Below are 11,548 nucleotides of genomic sequence, written 5' to 3'. Positions count from 1 at the left end.
TGGGAGCCTCTCTAGTTCTGTCCCCCAGAGAGAAGCTGTTAAAAGCAGGCTGCGTTCAGCCTCCAGCTGGATCTGTGGTTCATGTGTAAAAGCCATTTGAGTGGCTTGGAATCAGGGCGTCTGCAGAGTAAATAGGTAATGTAATCACATGGAAATGAGCAGTGTTGGGAGTAACGGCGTTAACGAAACTACTTTCTCGGTAACTACTTTCCCATTCAGTAACGCCGTTATAATTGCTGGTGTAAAGGGGCCCGTTACCGCTTTACTTTCTGTGATCAAAATGAACATTTCTTCCTGAACCGTATCGCACTCAAACCCACAGTGGAAAAGCCCCTTACGTCTGTTTGATGGCAAAAGATGATGTTCTTCAAATAGATTGTGAGAGGGGTCGGCTTAATATTACTGTCCAGAGAAAGAGACAACATTCTTTTATACCATGCCGTTTAAAAATTTGACTCTAGCATTTGACCCGCAATATTTGAGCATACTGTAGTGTAGCAAGGAAAGTAGCAATGCTCCCAAGCCTCAGGGTAATAATTGATTCAACAGAGGTTTGAAAAAGACCATGCATTCCCACTGGTTCAGATGAACAGATAAAAAATATCTGTCTCTATTCAAGTGGATGGGTAAGATAGTGATACAGATAAAAAATATCAAAAAAATATCTGTCACATAATATTTTTTATCTGTATTTTACCATCCACTTGAATGGAGACAGATAATTATTGTTTTATCTGTTTATCTGGCCCAGTGAGAATGGGCCTTAAGGCTGTAATGCAAAGATGTTTTTTATCAATTAAAGCTTTCTCAGTTGTCAGTTGTGGTAATTAGAGGTCTTCGGACCTGCCCGAGATCCGAAATTACCCGGGGTCCGCCCCGCCCCGAGCCGGGTAACGGGGCCGTTTATGCGCAGTGAGGTCGGGGCCGGGTCGGAGCCGCCGCCGTATGTCACGGGTCCTGGGTATTTGATAGTGAAATCGCCGGTTCCTGATACCCGAGGGGAACCGAGTCAGCCGAGATTGAAAAAAGATGCATACAAGTGCACTACAACGATTTCGCCACAAGATGGCCCTAAATGATACAGCAGGTAATCTTAAGCCTAGATAGTGAAATAAAGTTGTTTAGAAACTCAGCCTCAGGAGGAGGACACTGTCTGCCGTGTCTGGGGCAGTTATATTATTATTATCAAAGATATTAACGTAACGTGTTGGTTTGTGGTTCACAATCACAATGGAGTTGTCATCGCGTTTTGTCATGCTCTGCAAAGCATAATGGAAACTTCAAAGCAGACTATTATCAACAACATGCGACAGAAAATGATAGCATTAGCATCATTGGCTAGCCAAAGAAGAAGGAATAAAGAAGACATGGATTTATTTGTATTTACAAACTGTCCACATTGATTGACTTACTGGTCTGGGAAAAGATCATGTTGTGACGAGACGCAGCGCCGCGCTGACAGCAGCAGCAGCAGCAGCTGCAACCATTACCATGGCGACGTTTAGGTAAGAAAGAAGTCTCATACAACTCTTAATAATAACGTTGGTATTCCCTCATTTCGGGGCCACAGGTTCGGGTCTCGGACCTCTCGTTCTGCACGGGTATCGGATCTAATTTGCCTATTAATAGTACGGGGCCGTCGGACCGGGTCCGTCACGTTTCGGGGCGAGACGGGTAACGGTTCTGAAATTCCAAATTATAGACGGGTCCAAATGGGTCCGGCTCCATTTTCCCCGGGTCCTTTTGGGTTCGGGTAGTTACAATTGGACCCGTGAAGACCTCTAGTGGTAATAATAATTTGCTAACGATAACAAATCAAACACAATGTTAATGTTTGATTTCAGCAGATTCTCATTGCAATTTTATATCATATATGTATGTATATAAAACTCAAACATTTCCATTCCAAGAATGCACATTTGAAAATCATTTAAAACGAGGACGCACGGAGGCACGGACGTACGCACGCACGGACGCGGACGCACGGACGGACGGACGGACGGACGGACGGACGGACGGACGAAGGGGAAAACATACTCTCCCCCATGCCTTCGGCTGGTGGAGACAACAATATGCATTACAGAACACTCTACTTGTGTCAGGCCTACTCCACTAGGGGGGATGTTGGATTCTAATAATCTGACCATGAAAATTAAATAATATATTTGTCTATGCCAACAACTAGGTTGAAGTGATGTCATTCCATGTAAATTGTTATATAAATAAAGACATAGCCTACTGTACATACATATGTACATATGTATAACACAGACATCATAAAGGCAGACAGAGGCTTTGAGACGCTACTGCTACACTTACAAGTTACAAGCCTACACACATAAATATAATGCACAAATATCCTGTTGAAAGAAAATACAGAGCATCTAACATAATGCAATAGCAGACCTACTGTTACGTTGACTTGCCTGAAATGTGATAATATGGCTTATTTTGTCTTATTTCACTTTGACTGTATTCTCTTTCTTTGGTACAATTGAACAAACATTAGCCTATATAATTCAAATAAAGTCTTTCTCTTTGTTATTCATTAAAGTGTGCTATATTGTCAGATACTCCCTAGAAAGTAGACACTCCCTAAGCAGGATTCACGCGGGTTCTTTAAAATCCTCCAGTTGCCCCGCCCCCTTTCCCACACACCTGTTGTAAACAAACACTAAAGGAAAGAGCTCTCCTTTAGGCTCGGTGTTATGTTTGGAAGTAAACGAGTGAATAAAGAACTTGTAAAAGGTAAAGTCCCACGTCATGGAAGTTGAGTAGAAGCTGAGTACGTGACTGTTGAAAGACTCGTGACAAACTGCTTTGGTAGCCTACATTTCCAATTGTTTAGTGTGTGTGTGTGTGTGTGTGTGTGTGTGTGTGTGTGTGTGTGTGTGTGTGTGTGTGTGTGTGTGTGTGTGTGTGTGTGTGTGTGTGTGTGTGTGTGTGTGTGCGCGCGTGCGTGTGCGTGCGTGTGCGTGTGTGTAGGCATTGTAATTTTATTTTGTAAGTGCAGTTCTACCATTATAGCAGTAATTAGACACAATTTACACTAATGAAAACATAAATTGTGAAAATTCTAAATTGTATTCCACATATTTGATGAGAAATCAATGTAGAGTTTGTTGCGTCATTATATAATTAGGTAGAAGCAATTGGAAATGCTAATTACAAATAGTTGAGTAGGCCTACTTTTTAACTCAACTTACTTTTTAGCCTCATTGACTGTATGGCAATGAATCATGTTCAGTTACTGCACCTGGCTCTGGAATATTATGTATGGTATGTTGTGCCAGTGTATAACATACATACATACTATACTTCTAGGCTGTGTTGTGACAGGTTACAGCATACATAATGTAGCCTATGTAAGGCTGTGAATGTTTTGTCTACTGTTGAAGGTAGTGAGTTGTTGTGACATTGTAAATTATACATGTACAGCATTTATTTTCTTTCTTTCTTTCTTTCTTTCTTTCTTTCTTTCTTTCTTTCTTTCTTTCTTTTATTTCTCTTCTTTCTCCCTTTCTTTCACTCAAGGCTTGTTTATGGTGTTCCTCCCAACCTACTGTACCTATACTTGGCTGCACAACATTGAACTGGACATCTGATGATGATACAAGAAAGAAGGTACAAGAGCCTTGGTGGTCAAGTTTGACCCTGGCCGTCACTTACACAAGTAGAAGACTGCTCAAGGTAGGAATCTTTTTGTATGTTTGTTGCTGCTGCTGCTGCTGCAAGTACGATGTGTTGTTGCTGTCATTTTGGGCCCAACATGTTCGGTGTTTCTGGCTCTAGAATTGAATGCTGATGCTGATCTACAGTTTGTATGGTAGTAGAATGGTAGGTTATGGTTGAAGGCAGGGACGTGTTGGGCCCTTGATTCAGCCCGGGAAAAAGAGTTGGAGAGGCCCTCATTGCTGCTACTCAAAGATTTGCCATTTCAGATCATGACAAGTGACAAGCCAGTGGGCCAATTACATGAGTTATATTTCGTTATTGTCGGGTGGAAACCTTGTATGTCCAAAACCGTTTGTTTTTTTATTTATCATTTAAAAAATGATTTAAACTACTGAAAACAGCCGATCTACAAGCACACAACGCCTCGCACCGCGAGGCGTTGTGTGCTTGTAGATCTGCTGTTTTCACTACTTTTGTGCAACAGCCTTGTATGATGAAGCAGGGCTTTTTCGCTTTGCGAAAAAAAAGTACAAATTTGAAACTTGGAGTTTCTGCCCGACAGTGACGATTTACTTTGTTGGCCACCCAGCCCCCAAAATGGAACAAAAAGGCCGACATTTTATTTGTATTTTTTTCCTAATGGCCGGCCTGGACCGGCCGGGAATGAACCAGCCGTTCGGGAGTTTTCCCAGTGGCCAGCACGTCCCTGGTTGAAGGTAGTGAGTTGTAGCAGGGAACAGTGTTATGTGGCTCTTGGTCACTCACTTCAGTTATCCTATGTAATGTGTGAGTTTGCTTGCTATATTTCCTTTTACGTTCAAGCTAGAGATTTCAGGCTTTGACATAATAGCCATCAAATGTGGATCTGTAGTATGTCCGCTGTGTTGTGGCTGCTGTTGTGATCTGTGACAGGGTGGCTGATATAGGTTCATGACTCCTCCTGTAGGCCTATTCCTTGTGGCCATTATTACCCTCTTTCTTTCTTTCTTTATTTCTTTCTTTCTTTCTTTCTTTCTTTCTTTATGATTATAGAAACCTTGTTTTTTATTTCTTTGCTGTGTCATATATTGACCTATATTTGAGTGATTATTAGCTTTTCAGACATGTCGCCGTCATAGAGCTTTATAAAACGGTTGCTGCCAGCTAAGAGTCCAGTCACTGTCTGGACCAAAAGCTTGGCTTCCTATCTCTGATCACATCCATTGACCAACATCCTTCAGCAGCCACAAGAGGGAGCCAGAGTCCCACGATGTGGGTTGATGTAAGGCTCTCACACTCAGGCAGCCCCACACACCATCAGAAACATTCCTCTGGGGGAAGGCTGCACAGCCAGCTGGATTTCCATCCATCTGTCCTGTAAATCTCTTAATTGTCCTAATTAACGAGGGAGAGGAGGAGATGTGATACCTCTGTTGCGCTTTGAGGCAGCTGGAGGCAAGGGTCCCCTCTACTAATGGGGAAGCACACAGTAACCCCCAGACTGGGACTGCGTGCATGGCACGGCATAGATCAGTGGACACATACCGTAGATGTTTACAGTTTGATCTGTGATAGAAAGAGTGTGAGTTTTCTTTTCTGCTTGGGTTACAGTATGTTGTTCGTCCAGTTATTCAGCTCGTGTCGTTTATTTTAAGTGCAGCCACCGAAGCAGTAGTTTCTTGAAGGTCTCAGTAGCCTGGAGCACAGACTGCATATAGCGTGTTCTCACACGACAGTGTCATCTTTCCTGGGAACGATGGACTTAACCGTCCACAGTGGCATAAACAGCGTTTGATTGTTTGTTTGCGAACCCGGATGCTTCCGACACACACAAAGCCTGTGTGTTGTCCCGTGACAGTGGCTTTTAAACAGTACTCGACCACATCCCTCCTCTCCGGACTCGCTCTTCCTCTCATCTTTGGTCCCCTAACTTCCACTCCTGTCCCCACCCTCGCCTTCCACCACCCCCTCACCCTGGCTTCGGTTCCGATGAGACCACCGTTTCTCGCCGTCCGTTCCGGGAACAACCAGGGGTCAAATGGACCTTTTGTGTGAGTCTGTAACTAGTCTGAGGTTGTACGAATGGGGTCTATTCGTACACTCTCAAGAGTCCAATAAAAACTGCTGTAGATTGGGGTCCCAGAGATGAAAGAAATCGTATCGAATGCACCAAACACACCGGAGCCTTTCCACTTCCACAGATCTATCTCCATCTCTCCGATCCCGCCCTCCTTCCGTACAGGCCCCGCTGATTACTCTGCCTGGCTGTTAAATAAACAGAAGAATAGAGGGAGGGATGGTTAGGGGAAGGGGGTGACTTTGATGAGGGCGCTTTGATTGACCACACGGTCATAAACCAATACCCGCAGTCCCCTCCTCAACCTCCCCGGACCTGAACCCGACAGGGAAACAAACTACCGGTCAACAACACGAGCACGGAAGACAAGGAGTCAAACACAAACAGTTGGGGTTTCTGTGCCCTGGCCGTAACCCCCCGAAAAAACTTCCGTCTCCTCGTTCACAAAACGGCTCCCGGGGGCCTCTCTCTCTCTCTTTTTTTTTTAAACATCTTCCACCCAAACCACACAACACAGCGCTCCCCTGTGTGTTCGCTCTGCATGGAGCTCCATCAGCTGTGGCCCCGGTAAAGGCTTCAGACTGCAGGTGGGTGATGGTAGGAGGAAGAAGGAGGGGTGGGTTGGGTTTGGATGTACGCTCATAATAATGGCAGTATTAGTGGCGGGGACGGAGTTAGTGCTGTAATAAATCATGTGGTATGACTGCACCCACATCAAGGCAGCAGCGCTCAGGAAGTGGAGGGCTCTGTACTGTAACGTGCACACACACACACACACACACACACACACACACACACACACACACACACACACACACACACACACACACACACACACACACACCAAAGACTTAAGCTCCGCAGGAGGGGCTGGTCCCCAGGCCTCACTGCCCTGCAACGGATGCATGTCCCTGGACCCAAGGAGTTGCCAGATGTAGGCCCCGATCTGGAGGTCTGTATGAACTTCAGAGCGGCGGAGCAGATGAGTGTATTGAAGGCAAAATGAACAAGAAAGACCCGGGTGGGGTGGGGTGGGGTGGGGGTTGGGGGTTGTTAAAGGCACGCAGTGTTGAAGATCTTTTTATATGATGAAAGAAACTCTAATTGATTCAAGTCTTGATATATATATGAGGCAAACTGCTTGAAAACTGAAAAAAGAAAAAAGAAAGGGGCAATTCAAAGGGGAAATGTCATCTTGAGACAGCAGAGGCATGTGTTACTCAGTGGGCAAGAGTAAAACAAAAATATATATGTTAGTAATTATCAGTTAAGGCACCTGTACAGTGTGCAAGGCAGACCCAATTTTGTCGAAAAATGTGTCCAAGCAAGCTGCAATGAAGTTGCCAAAGCAGAAACAATATACAAAACATGAAACAAATGTACTTATTTGTTCTTGAGTAATTAGGTGTGTGTGTGTGTGTGTGTGTGTGTGTGTGTGTGTGTGTGTGTGTGTGTGTGTGTGTGTGTGTGTGTGTGTGTGTGTGTGTGTGTGTGTGTGTGTGTGTGTGTGTGTGTGTGTGTGTGTGTGTGTGTGTGTGTGTGTGTGTGTGTGTGTGTGTGTGTGTGTGTGTGTGTGTTGATGTGATTAGCCAACCTGAGCCAGATGGAAGGCAGTACACATGATTGAAGGTCAGACATAACAGTTACCATGGAGACATCACCAAGTCAGACTAAACCGAGTAGAACATTCTCCTGTGCTGTCGCTACTCAGAGGGACATGCATGTGTGTGTGTGTGTGTGTGTGTGTGTGTGTGTGTGTGTGTGTGTGTGTGCGTGCGCGACCGCGCGTGCATACGTGCATGTGTACACGCTAGACTGTGTTGTTTGCATGTGGGTATGGACTAGTAAGAATATACATTAATGCAGGGGTCTTCAACATTTTCAGTCCAAGGACCACTTAGTTAAGGAATGGAGCAAGGACCCCCCACAACATGTTAATAGATTCCATATAGTTCCATCTTTTGACAGCACAAACATCAGTATTTTGGATTCATGTCAATTGTTTTTGTTTTCAGATATTTAAGCACTTGAACCGTCAATATTATAAAACTTGACCTTTCACTCTTTACTTAGTCTGCTCTTTTCCCCCTCTACACCAGAGCTCTTTGCTGTAAATTGCTGATCTACAAGCTTTTTTCGATCTGCTATTTTTATCTAAAGTTCTCCGAATATGGACGCTAGGGTTCAAGTGGTTAATATAAAAAAGGAGAAAAAAGGTTACTATCACACAACGATTTAGAGGACCCCCTGTAGTAACTCTGAGGACCCCCTAGGGTTCCCGTACAGGCGTACACCCTGTTGAAGACCCCTGCATTAATGCATCTGTGCCTGTGTGAATGACTCTGTGTTTGGTCTATATTAACAGTTCCAAACATGACACTGTTCATGGAGTTCAAGTTCATGAAACTATTCTTCAATTCTTCTGCTCAACTTACTAACACAATAGCTGAGCTTCATTCTTCACAAGTCGAAACAGTAAACTTGAACCTCGAAACCTTTCTGAACATTTATCGTATGACTGTAATATTATTTCAAGAAGAAATCATCTCAACAGCGATTCCCATCGGTCCTTGTTGGTTAACAACAAGACATGCGGCAGATTAAAAAAGAAGCTTTAGATGCTACAGAAAAGTGTGCAGCATGTGAACCTCACCCAGTTTCAAAGTGTTTTCGTCTTATGTGCTGTTTTCGAGCAGATCTTTACACAGTGGTAAATTCTAACCATCTCCCAGGTCTAAGTTTCCATAGAAACACACTATACTGTAGCCTTTATACTGATGTAGCTAGTTTGTCAAACGGTGGGGGAAGAAATTCATTTGGCAGCAAGTCATTGAGGACAGAAATAGCTAAACTGACACGCTTGTTACTTCCCTTTCACACACACCCTAATCCTTAAAGCAGATATATTTTTTATTTTTTTCATAAACGTTTGAACATCCAAAGCTGGCATCTCGTATGATTTGTATCACGCGTCACCTCTCATTCAAGCCGCGTTAAGAGTCCGCGCTTTGAAACGGGGGGGAGCATGGGTCTTAATCTGGTTACACACGAGAACATAAAGAACACCAGTGATTTGTGTTTTCTATGCACCTGCCCAGAGGCAACTTGGGCCAGTATGGAGACTGGCACTAGTCCATGATCCTGGCAGTGGAACGCGGTGGAAGTCTTGGATCTGTTCAGGGGATTGGCCCAGCTGAGCTCATGCAGCCACTGGAGACAAGTGGCTGGTTCTGTATACCGATGGGGGGAAAGAACGAGAGACGAATGATGGAGAGAGAGAGGGGGAGAGAAGCCAGTGGGGGCTGGAGGGAGGGAGGGAGAGAGAGAGGGAGGGGTAATCACATCAGGGGATTAGCGGCTGTTATTAATGTAATGGAGGATGAGGTGCTCAACTCTCTCTCTGTCTCTCTCTCACCCTCTCTCTTCAGCACAAACTCAACATCTCTCTCTCTTTCTCTCTCTCAAATATGCATGCACGCACGCACGCACGCGCGCGCACACACACACACACACACACACACAAGTTTCACAGTATTTTAGTATTTTTCAGCTGTTTTGTTGATACACCTATTATACCTATACTTTGTCCCTCCCTCCATCCATCTGTCTACATGTCTATCTTGTCTGTCTGTCTGTCTGTCTGTCTGTCTGTCTGTCTGTCTGTCTGTCTGTCTGTCTGTCTGTCTGTCTCTCTGCATTCCTGTCTGTCAGATGGTAATTCTGTTACACAGCTGCCTCTGTTCTCCTCATGCAACCTCTGGCCTGCGGCAACGCGTTATGATTTTGGTTTGTAATATTCTCACTACCTTTTTCGCAAGGGAGAAAAATGATCTGTTGCTCTGTGTGTGTGTGTGTGTGTGTGTGTGTGTGTGTGTGTGTGTGTGTGTGTGTGTGTGTGTGTGTGTGTGTGTGTGTGTGTGTGTGTGTGTGTGTGTGTGTGTGTGTGTGTGTGTGTGTGTGTGTGTGTGTGTGTGTGTGTGCGCGCGTGCATGCGTGTGCTGGCATACAGCCCTTTGAAAGATGGCCATTCAGTGGTGAACAAACAAGACATTTGTCTAAAGTCTTGCATCACCTCAGGGAAGAGTCTGTGGAACTGTGCTCTGCCAGGTTAAGCCGGAGTTATACTTAACCTCGCGTGGGTGTCGTGCAAACCGAAAACAGACGATCTGCAAGCTCGGAACGCGTCGCACTTGCAATGCACCGTGAGCTTGTAGATCCGAACTTTGTTTTGTGCTCAACACCCATCGCGAAGTATAAATCAGGCTGTATCTTCTCCTGCAAGATCCCACTGAATTATTCTCAGTCTATCTGTGAGTCACAGGATCCAAACTCCATGGCAGGCTGTGTGGAAAAAAAGTTCTTTCTGACACCTGTCTGTCATTTGGACCGGGGACACTTAGATATAGTCTGACATCTTTGTGCAAACTGGCTAACCTGATTCCTCACTCCAGTGAGTGCAAACATGCATACATGGCAGTGCATCATGTATACATTCTGTCTCCCTTTCTCTCTCTGCTTTTGTGTGTTTGTGCACTGTGCAAGTGTGCGCCTCCCCCATGTTTTTTCTGTGTGTGTGTGTGTGTGTGTGTGTGTGTGCGTGTGTGTGTGTGCGCGTGTGCGTGTGCATGTGTACTACCCAACTGTTTTACTATACTACTTACAGTACATTGCCAAACGTCCTCATTAGTATAGTAGAAATTGAGAAATAGACATTGTGACAATGTTCTCTCTTTTCTTTGTCTGTATGTATGTCCCTCCCAAAGCTGGGCATTAGCCATGCAAGCTTTGCAGGACGTTTGATGAAATGAACTCATAAAAGGCACCGATCACCTCAAACGGGGTGTGATTTCTCTTTTTCTTTTCATGAGCGCTTCTAGATTATGGGCACTTAGGAAAAGATTCGGGAAGTTAGAATTAGGTTAGGTTTAGGGGTCTGGTTGTCATGCAACAAGTAGAACTCAGGCTTTAGGGTTAGGATTAAAAATTCGTAAAATTGTCATCCAACAATGTTTTGTCCTCGCAAGTATAGTACAGTAACACACGCACGCACACATGCACACATGCACACACGCGCACAGGCAGATGACATTCACACAACGGCTTCTCAGTGTGTGAAGATATATGGGCCGCGGCTAAAGACACACATTTACTGGCTCTTTCATCAGCGAGAAAATGCCTCAGCCTAGCAGAGAGCCACATAGACACCAGCATCCCACCGTGAGCCACAGACACAGCTGCACCGCAGTTTCATCATCTGAATGGAGTTTCACAGCAGTGGCAGGGAAACTGAAGTCTCAGAGCCGGTCTTATCGCCCAAGGACCCTGAGGTGAGCTGCGTGTCACGGGAGCTGAGAGGCGACAAAAATAAGCAAATAGACAGAATCCACATGCAGAAAGCAAGCCTACACCGGAGGGAGGGATGGAACGAGTTTGAGAAGCGCTCAGCCATTACTTTTGGTCAAGCAGAGAGACACAGCAAGCAAAAGTAGAGGAGAATATTAGGGTAATGATGAGCTTGATATTTTGTTTTTCCGGTCGGGTTCACATCGACGAGAGCAGAACTTCTCTGTGTTAGAACAGAGTCTTATCTGCTTTCGTGTTTATTCACAGTATTTGTACTAAAGTACAACAAAGTATCAGTTTGATTCTGTTTGGACAACTCTCCAACCTTCTATCTACACCCCCACCCTTCCACTCCTCCAAATCTCCAACTTTCCACCCTTCTATTCCTCAATCCCTCTATCAGTCCACACCTCCTCCACCTTATGTTGGCCATATTAAAAAAATGCCAAACCAAGACTGTTACCCTCTTAAATC

The sequence above is a fragment of the Nannobrachium achirus genome, assembly GCF_963921795.1.
Source record: "Nannobrachium achirus genome assembly, chromosome: 17".
NCBI classification, from domain to species: Eukaryota; Metazoa; Chordata; class Actinopteri; order Myctophiformes; family Myctophidae; genus Nannobrachium; species Nannobrachium achirus.
The sequence above is the reverse complement of the archived record's forward strand: the minus strand, read 5'-3'. Positions refer to the sequence as shown.